General features: G+C 46.4%; 1 protein-coding gene and 1 long non-coding RNA gene across 3 annotated transcripts in view; one reads left to right on the top strand and one right to left on the bottom strand.

Annotated features, from left to right (window-relative positions):
- Nucleotides 1-2544: 2544 nt before the first annotated feature.
- LOC129472219 (uncharacterized) lies at nt 2545-6451 on the bottom strand. The gene is made up of 3 exons (XR_008653853.2): nt 6150-6451; nt 3649-3810; nt 2545-3361 (listed from the first exon to the last, which is right to left on the bottom strand). It is a non-coding gene; the product is annotated as an uncharacterized lncRNA (long non-coding RNA).
- Nucleotides 6452-6781: 330 nt separating this feature from the next.
- The window catches only part of FYN (FYN proto-oncogene, Src family tyrosine kinase), a 211079-nt gene continuing 209293 nt past the window's right edge, over nt 6782-8567 (top strand). Inside the window, exon 1 of one of the 2 annotated variants that reach the window (XM_055261589.1) lies at nt 6782-6871. The gene's annotated coding sequence lies outside the window, so the exon portion shown is untranslated. The remainder of the gene's footprint in view (nt 6872-8567) is intronic. The other variant, XM_055261598.2, reaches the window with a different exon arrangement.

The raw sequence follows: 8567 nt of genomic DNA, 5'->3' as shown, positions 1-8567 counted from the left end.
ATCCAGTGGTGTTGCCCCTTGGCAGTGGCAAAAGTCTCTGGTAGGATGAGGACACCAGCAGAGGTGTCCCAACCAGCTCTCAATTCTGCCCCTGGGTAGTGATACCTGGTTCTCTCTCTTTTTTTTTTTTTCTTTTTGAGCCTGGTTCTTAAGTCTTCCAATTGATTCTATGAGCCAACCAATAGCTTCCTAAAAAATTCCTATTCTGCTTAAATTAGACATAGTAGGGTTTTCTTTGTGTTGGTTTTTGTGTTTTGTTGTTGTTGTCATTTTGTTTTGTTTTTGAAACAGGGTCTTATCATGTCACCCAGGCTGGAGTGCAGTGGTCAAATCACAGGTCACTGCAGCCTCAGCCTCCCAGGGTTAGGTGATCCTCCCACCTCAGCCTCCCATGTAGCTGGGACTACAGGCTCATGCCACCTTGTCTGGATAATTATGTATTTTTTATAGAGATGGAGGTTCATCATATTGCTCAGGCTGGTCTCGAACTCCTGGGCTCAAGCAATCCCCCTGCCTCATCCTCCCAAAGTGCTGGGAATACAGGTGTGAGCCACTGTGCCCGGTCAGACATAGTAGGTTTTCGATGCTTGCAACCAAGAACCTTGACTGATACAATAATTTCCTCCTCCTTCAGTTCATTTTTTCCCTTGACAACTTGACAGATAGAATATTTGAATTCTTGAAAGTAGCAAGATAAATGTCATAAAGTCCACATTTCACACAGATGTAGATCACTAAACTAATTAGAAAGCTGAGGCATTATCTCTTTTTCTTTAGGACTACAAGAAGCTATGACCAGGAAAATAACTGAATCATTGAGGGCACACCCTAGGAGCTCTATCAGATAAAAACAAAACAAAAAGCATCTGCTAGCCTCACAGTGTCACTCTTGAGGGTCTCCCGTGGAGTGTGAAGTCAGGGTCAGCTCACCTAAAGAAGATCAGGCCTAATCAACCTGTTCCTGCAAACAGGGGAGTCCAAAGGTTTCTGATCCAGTTATCTGTACCAGTGTGGGGTATTCTATTGGCTCCACCACACTGAAGGAGTCTTAAATACCATCACTGCACTGAGTAGAGCTTGGAAATAGCAGACAGTGAGGAGTCAAGAAAGGGCCAGAGTGAAAGGTATGGCTGGTTAGAATGCAGAAGAAAGGGACAGGCCATCTTATGACAGAACAGCCTCCTTTGTTAGGCTCCTATGGGGTCCCTGCAGGAGGTATGTTGGAAGATAACTCTATGAAATTAGAAAGGTTTCCATCTAGACCCCCAAGGTTGACTAAGACCCATTCTCAGGAACTTGAACTTCATAAGCTAATAATCCAAGCCACCTTTGGGGAGTTGGGCAAAGAATCAAAGAAGCACATCTTCAGTCAGTGCCACCCCATTCACCCTCCCTGTGATCTGGTTAGGATATAGGCCTCTCTTCCTCCCCAGCATGCCTGGCTTGCCCAGTACTGACCCTGACACGTTGAGAGCATCCAAAAGAGGTTCAGTGCACCTGGGCTCTAAAACCATGTTCATAATAACTCCTGTCTTGTCAGTCCACTCTCCATCTTTTGAAGAGAGAGGGGAGCTGGAAAGCCAAACGCCAAGAGGGCTCTGCTGTGGCCTGCCAGGAGGACCAGCTGTCCAGTGTAGACACACTTTAACAAGAGACACAATGGTAGAAAAGTAGGGCCAGAATCTCAACTTCAGAAAAGCCACAGGTATCTTCCTTCCAGAGGCAGGTTTAACATCACCTAGCCTCCTTTCTGAGTTCAGGCTAGGGTGTTGTATGGAATGTCCTTCCCACATGAGATTTTTCCAGGACCATCTCCTGCTGGCTCATGGCAAGCTGTGGACCCGAAATGCCCTAAATCCATTGGCTATGTTCTAAAGACTGTGGATATAAAAATATGTCACTCTTTATATAAGGACTTGATATGAGGCATCAGAAGCAAGAGGTAAACAGTGAACCAGGTATGCCAAGTACAGATAGGTTAGCCCTGGGGCCACTTTAGCAGTGGTGTCCCACTCTCAGAGTGACGGGTTTTTTTTGTTTGTTTGTTCCATTTTCTTTTGTTTTGAGACAGGGTCTCACTCTGTTACAGCAGTGAAATTAGAGCTCACTGCAGCTTTGACCTCCCAGGCTCAAGCAATCTTCCCATCTCAGCCTCCCAAGTAGATGAGACTGCAGGTGTACACCACCACATCTGGCATTTTTTTTTTGTAGAGATGGGGTCTTGCTGTGTTGTCCAGGTTGGTCTCAAACTCCTGGGCTCAAGCAGTCCTTTGGCCTCAGCCTCCCAAAACACAGGGATTACAGGTATGAGCTATCATGCCTAGCCTCAAAGTGAAGTTTTATAAGAATCATTCTTGCAAGTCCCAGAAGACCCACCAGAAACAAGAAGGGTGGCTGTGGGTGGATGGAAGCAGAAGGCCTCCCTCTGGTCCTGATCTTGATTCCTGAACACTACCCTGGGGCAATATGCCTTCAAAAGGAAGGAAAAACAGCAGACACGAGGAAGAGGAAGAGAAAAGAAAATTAAAGTAGCAAAAAAAGGAGCAAGTTTAAAATAAGTTTTTATTGTTTTTTTCTAATAACATAATAAATGCCCAGTGTAAAAAGTTGAGGAAATTAGGAAAAAGATAAAAAATAAAATAACAATGACCTAAAATATGATTACTTGGAGGAAATGATCATTAAAATTTTTGTGTATGTATTGCTTTCTATGAAAATTTACACATATAGATAAGTTTAAAAATAATGGAAATATATGTGTATTAATACACACACATACATATACATACGTACACATACAAACACAATACTAATTTATTAGCTCTTCTTAATTTTAATTTGTTGTGAAAATCTTTCCACATAAATAAATAAATAAATGGCAATGTTATAATTTTATGGCTAGATAGTATTCTATTATAGATATAACATAATTTACACACCAAATCCCTTATTAATGAACTTTTCTCAGTGTTTCACTATTATAAACAATGTTCCAATTATTCCCATCATACGTGCGCATGTGTTTGTGTATTTGCAAGCTTGTCCCATTCTTTCCCAGAAGTAAAATTGCTAAGTCAAATGTATACTTTTTTAAAAAGGCTTTTCACAAATGCTATTAAACTGCCTTCCAGCAATGTTGTACCAATTAAAAATTCCACTAGTAGGGTATGGATATCCATTTTCCTGTTGAACCTCCTATCACATTTACTGGCCATTTTGGGTTTTGTTTCTGTTGCACATGTTTTTCAGTTCGAACGTTCATCTTGTTATTTTCTTGTTGATTTGTAAAAACTCGACATTGAGGGTTTTTACCCTTGCCATATGTGTTGTTGTTGAGTTGACATTTAAGAGAAGATTAAAACTAAAATGAAATAATAAGACAAAAAAATGTTTTAGCTAATAAAATTAAAAATAAGAAAAAAAGTTACTTTAAAAGCAAGAGATAAGATTCAGATGAGACAAGTTCAAGAAAGCCAGAATAGAAAGAGGAAACATTAAGGTAAAACAAGTAGAAAAATACAAAATACATAAACAGTATCAATAAAATCAAAGACAAGTTCTAGAACAATGACTACCTTCTAAATTTGTATAATAGAAGCTACTCATAAGAAAACAAAACTGGTGGTTGTGGAAGACAATATTACTTACCTTGGGTAGGCCAGGGACAGCATCTCAGATCTTTAATCAAGTTCTTGGTAGAGATTGCCAGAATCGATCAAAACGGGAATAGTATCCAAATCTTTTGCAGTGTTCTATACACTTGTTCAGACCATTAGCAAATCCTCCTGAGGAGTCCAAATCCATTTAAAGCTACATTTAAGACGGGCAACAGATAAAAAAGTAGGTAAAGAAAGAATTACAAAAAACAGGATGAAGTCTTGATGGGAGCAGGTTAATCTGTCATTTTAATCACATTGTCTCTTTGTCCACTAATTAGATCAAGAAGCTATTAGAGTTGCAGACACTAAGATGTGACTTCTCTTGAAGAAGCAGAGAGAGAGGGGGAGAGAGGGAGAAAGAGAGAGGACTTATCCCACCTACTCTAGAGTTCCAGATTTAGCGTAAGATAGATTGAAGTAAACATGAAATTTCAAGGAGGTCTATAGCCTAAGAGTGTTTTTTTCTGAGAGCATATGACACTTAGTCTGTCAGGAATAGTTTGAGAACAGTTTTACTATTTTTCCCATTTTATGTATGAGGACACTAAGGTTCAAAAAGGATAAGTGACTTGCTTCATCAAGGTGCTCCCAACAGTGAACTGTGGAGCTGGAATCAGAAACAACTCCAGACCAGTGCTGCCTGATAGACATATAACTTGAGCCACATAGGTTATTTAAAATTTTCTAGTAGATGCATTTAAAAAATAAAAGAAACAATTTAATTAACTCTAATAATATGTTTTATTTAGCACAGTACATTTAGACTATCATTTTAACATGTAATCAATATTAAAATGGGATATTTTACATTCCATTTTTCATGCTTGATCTGAAATATCTAATACATCTTTTACATTTACAGCACATCCTAATTTGCAGTAGCCAAATTTCCAATACTGAAGTACATTTCAAGTACTTAACAGTCGTGTGGCTAGTGGCTACCTCTTTGGACGGCCCAGTTCTAGAACTATGGTCCTCAAGGTGCTGTCTCCACATCGGCTGCATCAGCATCACCTGGGAACTTGCTAAACATGCAAATTCTTGGGCACCATCCCAAACCCCCTAAATCGGAACCTCAGGGGGTTAAACACAGCAATTCATGTTTAAGCAAGCCCCTTCAGTTATTTCTGATACATGTCAAAGTTTGAGAACCATTGCTCTACACAACTGCCTCTGCATCCCAATCCAGATAAACCCAGAACAGCCATTGTGGACTAGCCCTGAGGACGAAGAGCCTCTGCTCTTGAGATAAGCAATTCTTGGCTAAATGAAGCTGACTTTCTCTTGTATGGAAATATCCTAGTCCTAGCTATGGTTCCATTTCTTGGGATTATGGAATTTCCAGACACAATTTAAACATGGTTTAATTTGTCATTTTGTTTAACGAAAAGGAAAAAAATCCAGTAACCACCGTATACTGTCACCTTGAGTTAGTTACTTAACTTCTCTTTCCTCAGTTTCCTCCTCCATAGGATGCAGATCATTTAATAAATGTTAGCAACTTTTCTTAAAAAGTAGTGTGTACAAAAAGAAAAAAGTCAGCAAAAGGGACTGATTTTGTAAACTACAGTAAAAACAAGTAGTGGGCCGGAAAGGCAATATTATAGATTTTGAGCACAGAAGCAGAAGCTGATTCACTTATAATTTCTTAGAACATTAGATTTGCTGAGGGGGAAAAGTAGGGTTCTTGCCAAAATCATTAAGGAGAGCGATTCTGAGTATGTCTTAAAGCAGAACTTTCAGTAAACAGGAATTACCTATAAAGAAAATCAGGAAGCCAAAGTGTTTCTTTTTATGAAGTTACATCCTGCCATAGAAAAGCTGGATAGGAAATAAAGACCGATGCACTCCCAACTGTATACTAAACCGGCAATTATTTCATCAAGGGAAATATGAGCAAAAGCTCAGATTCAGTGAAGGGGAAAAAAACATGAGAAGTTTGAATGTCATGAGAAACCAAAGACAACCAATGGCTACAATTAAACAAGGTTTTTTTTGGGAATGGGGGAGAATGTACGAACAAATCTCTGTGATTTCAGGTTCCTTAGTCGCCGCTTGGCCCCTCCCCCCATTTCAGTAATACTTCCTCCAGACTTTTGCTAGAAAAAAATATAAATAAGTGTCCCCAGAAATAGGGGACTGATAAAATGATCCTAATCTCCTTCTCCTCCTCATTGTTATTTGTTGTGCGTTTCCACGTTTCAGGACAAGATTCTACTTTGCTCCGTACTCTTTTCAGTTTGATCAAAGAAAACGCTGCTATCACCGCCCAATTTTCCATTTCATCCTCTCAAATGAAAAGACACCAGAAAGGCAAGATAGCCCTGTCTCGAGGCAGTTTCCCACGGTTTTGGGGGAATGGCAGGTGCCAATCGGCAGCAGCAGCTGCAACCTTCCGCAAAGCAGAAACTGCAGTTCACACTCTCCGCTCTTTCTCCCGCCCTACTCCGCCACCTCACAACTCCACACAATCCTTAAAAACACACAGACCTCCTCCTCCAACCTCGCATCCTCTTGCACACCCTGCACCGCACGCACCCTGGGATGCCCGCTGCCACAGTAACGCTCAACCCACTCGGCGGCCCCACCCACTGCCGTCCCGCCCATGCCCCAGGTGCCAATGGTTGCGGCCCGCAGCTCCAAGGGGCTCTTTGATAGGGCAGCGCGGCCTGTCACTCTCGGGACGCGCCCCGCCCCCTCCTCGCTCCCCTCCGGAGCTGGAGGGGCCGAGCATCAGCAAGAGTAGCAGCGAGCAGCCGCGCTGGTGGCGGCGGCGCGTCGTTGCAGTTGCGCCATCTGTCAGGAGCGGAGCCGGCGAGGAGGGGGCTGCCGCGGGCGAGGAGGAGGGGTCGCCGCGAGCCGAAGGCCTTCGAGACCCGCCCGCCGGCCGGCGGCGAGAGTAGAGGCGAGGTTGCCCTGCGAGCGGCGCGTCCTCTCCCGCCCGGGCGCGCCGCGCTTCTCCCAGCGCACCGAGGACCGCGCGGGCGCACACAAAGCCGCCGCCCGCGCCGCACCGCCCGGCGGCCGCCGCCCGCGCCAGAGAGGGATCCGGCCGCCGGGCCGGGGACACCCCGGCGCCGCCCCCTCGGTGCTCTCGGAAGGCCCACCGGCTCCCGGGCCCGCCGGGAAGCCCCCGGAGCCGCCTCGGCAGCGCCGGAGGAGGGCGGGGAGAGGACCATGTGAGTGGGCTTCGGAGCCTGAGCGCCGCGCAGGTAAGCAGGCGGCGGGGATGCGTCGCGGGAGGCCTCGGGGATGCTGCGGAGAAGCCCGGCCGCCGGCGCCCCCGCGCACGCCGCCCCCGCCGCGGGGCCGGGTGCTGCGGTCCCTTGGCCGCCGGGGCGCTCCGCGGGGCTGCCGGGGAGTCGGTGCTCGGGGTCTTCCCGTGGCTGCACCGGAGGACACCCCTGCGGGGTGCGGCCCCGAGGCAGCGCGGGGATGGGGACCCCATTTCCTCGCCCGCAAGCGGGCGCCGGGTGAAAATTGGAATTGGCTTGGGGGCGAGGCTGGCCCAGACTCCGCCCCCGCCCTCCTTTAGGCGCCCCCCGCGGGGACTGGGGCTGTGTGTGTTGTTTTAATGTCAGGGATGATGTAATCACTTAATAATTGATGCCCCGTGCTGCTTCCCTCCCCACCCAACCCCTGCCCCACTCCTCCACCTCTCGGCCTCCTCCCTCGGCGGCGGTCGTCTTCTCCAACCCATCCTCCTGCCTATTTCTGGCACCTCCCTTGCACTTCCCCCATCCTCCCCTTCACTCTTCCTGTGCCACCACCCACCCACCCTTCCCCTTTCCCCTGTGCCGGAGCCTTCCCTCCTCTTCTCTGTCCCCCACCCCTCTGCTCCCTCCAGCTCCTTTCTCCTTCCTTTCCGGCTGCCTCGCTGGATTTCCTCTCTACTTCCCTAGATCCATGGCTGTTTTTGTTTGGGCTCCTCCCCTCTGTTATCTCTGCGGCCACAGGCGGAGGGGACTGGGCCAGAAGGAGGCCACCGAGCTTGGGCCCAGGCAGAGATGTGCTGGGACTCACTGGGAAGAGGGATAATAAAATCACCCTTCTTGCCCCTCCTTCCCCCAATAAATCACACAGACTCGCCGGGTGTGTGTGTGTGAGTGTGAGTGTGACACAAAGAGCCCTTTCAGTGCAGAGAGGAGACACACAAAGTACCCTAGGATAGGCACGATGCTTCTTGTCTCTCTTCCCTGGGGCTTCCCTTTCTTTCCCATGAAGCAGTTGATCTCTGAGTCTTTCCTGCCACATTTACCAAAAAATAAAAGAACCCCCAGATGCCGGGTGGCAGGTGTCGGCATTTTGCTGTGTTCAGAGACCGGTAGTGTTGACTGGCAGCTGCAGTGTTTCTTAGATTTAAGGGGACAGTTATTCCAGCAGTCTTAAGAGTTGCTTTACTTTCAAGGTACCCTCCCCATCCCCTCGTTCTTTCCCCTCTCCTTTTGGGAACAAGTACTAAGAGCTGGGGTAGAGTAGATTGGTGTGGGGGTCACAAGAATTTTGTTTCTGGATCAGAATTAAATTGGTATTTGATAAGAGGGAGGCAGCCTGAATGGCTTCTTCTCTCAAGTCTAAGAGGGCACTGTGCTGAAGTCTTTTGAAATGAAATCCTGTCTGCCCAGTGATGTTGTTTTACCCTTTTATTGAAGTAAATACCTGGGGACGTGGATAAAACAGTCTAGAGTTAGCATTTGGAAGACCACTGCAGACTGCCTCTTGCCTGCTTCAAGGTAGTCTTGGGACGCCCACTTCCTTTCTCACCACCCAAGCAACTGCAATACTTTCCACCCTTTGTACTGCCTTCTTCCCCAGTCCCTGCTCCATGGGTACCCTGTGTTCAGATAAAGGGACTCACAGACTTTTGGAGGAAGTGGTTTAACTATCTGAGGCTTTGGGGCCACTTGG

Source organism: Symphalangus syndactylus, chromosome 2 (genome assembly GCF_028878055.3).
Source record: "Symphalangus syndactylus isolate Jambi chromosome 2, NHGRI_mSymSyn1-v2.1_pri, whole genome shotgun sequence".
In the NCBI taxonomy this organism is placed as follows: Eukaryota; Metazoa; Chordata; class Mammalia; order Primates; family Hylobatidae; genus Symphalangus; species Symphalangus syndactylus.
The sequence above is the reverse complement of the archived record's forward strand: the minus strand, read 5'-3'. Positions and strand labels throughout refer to the sequence as shown.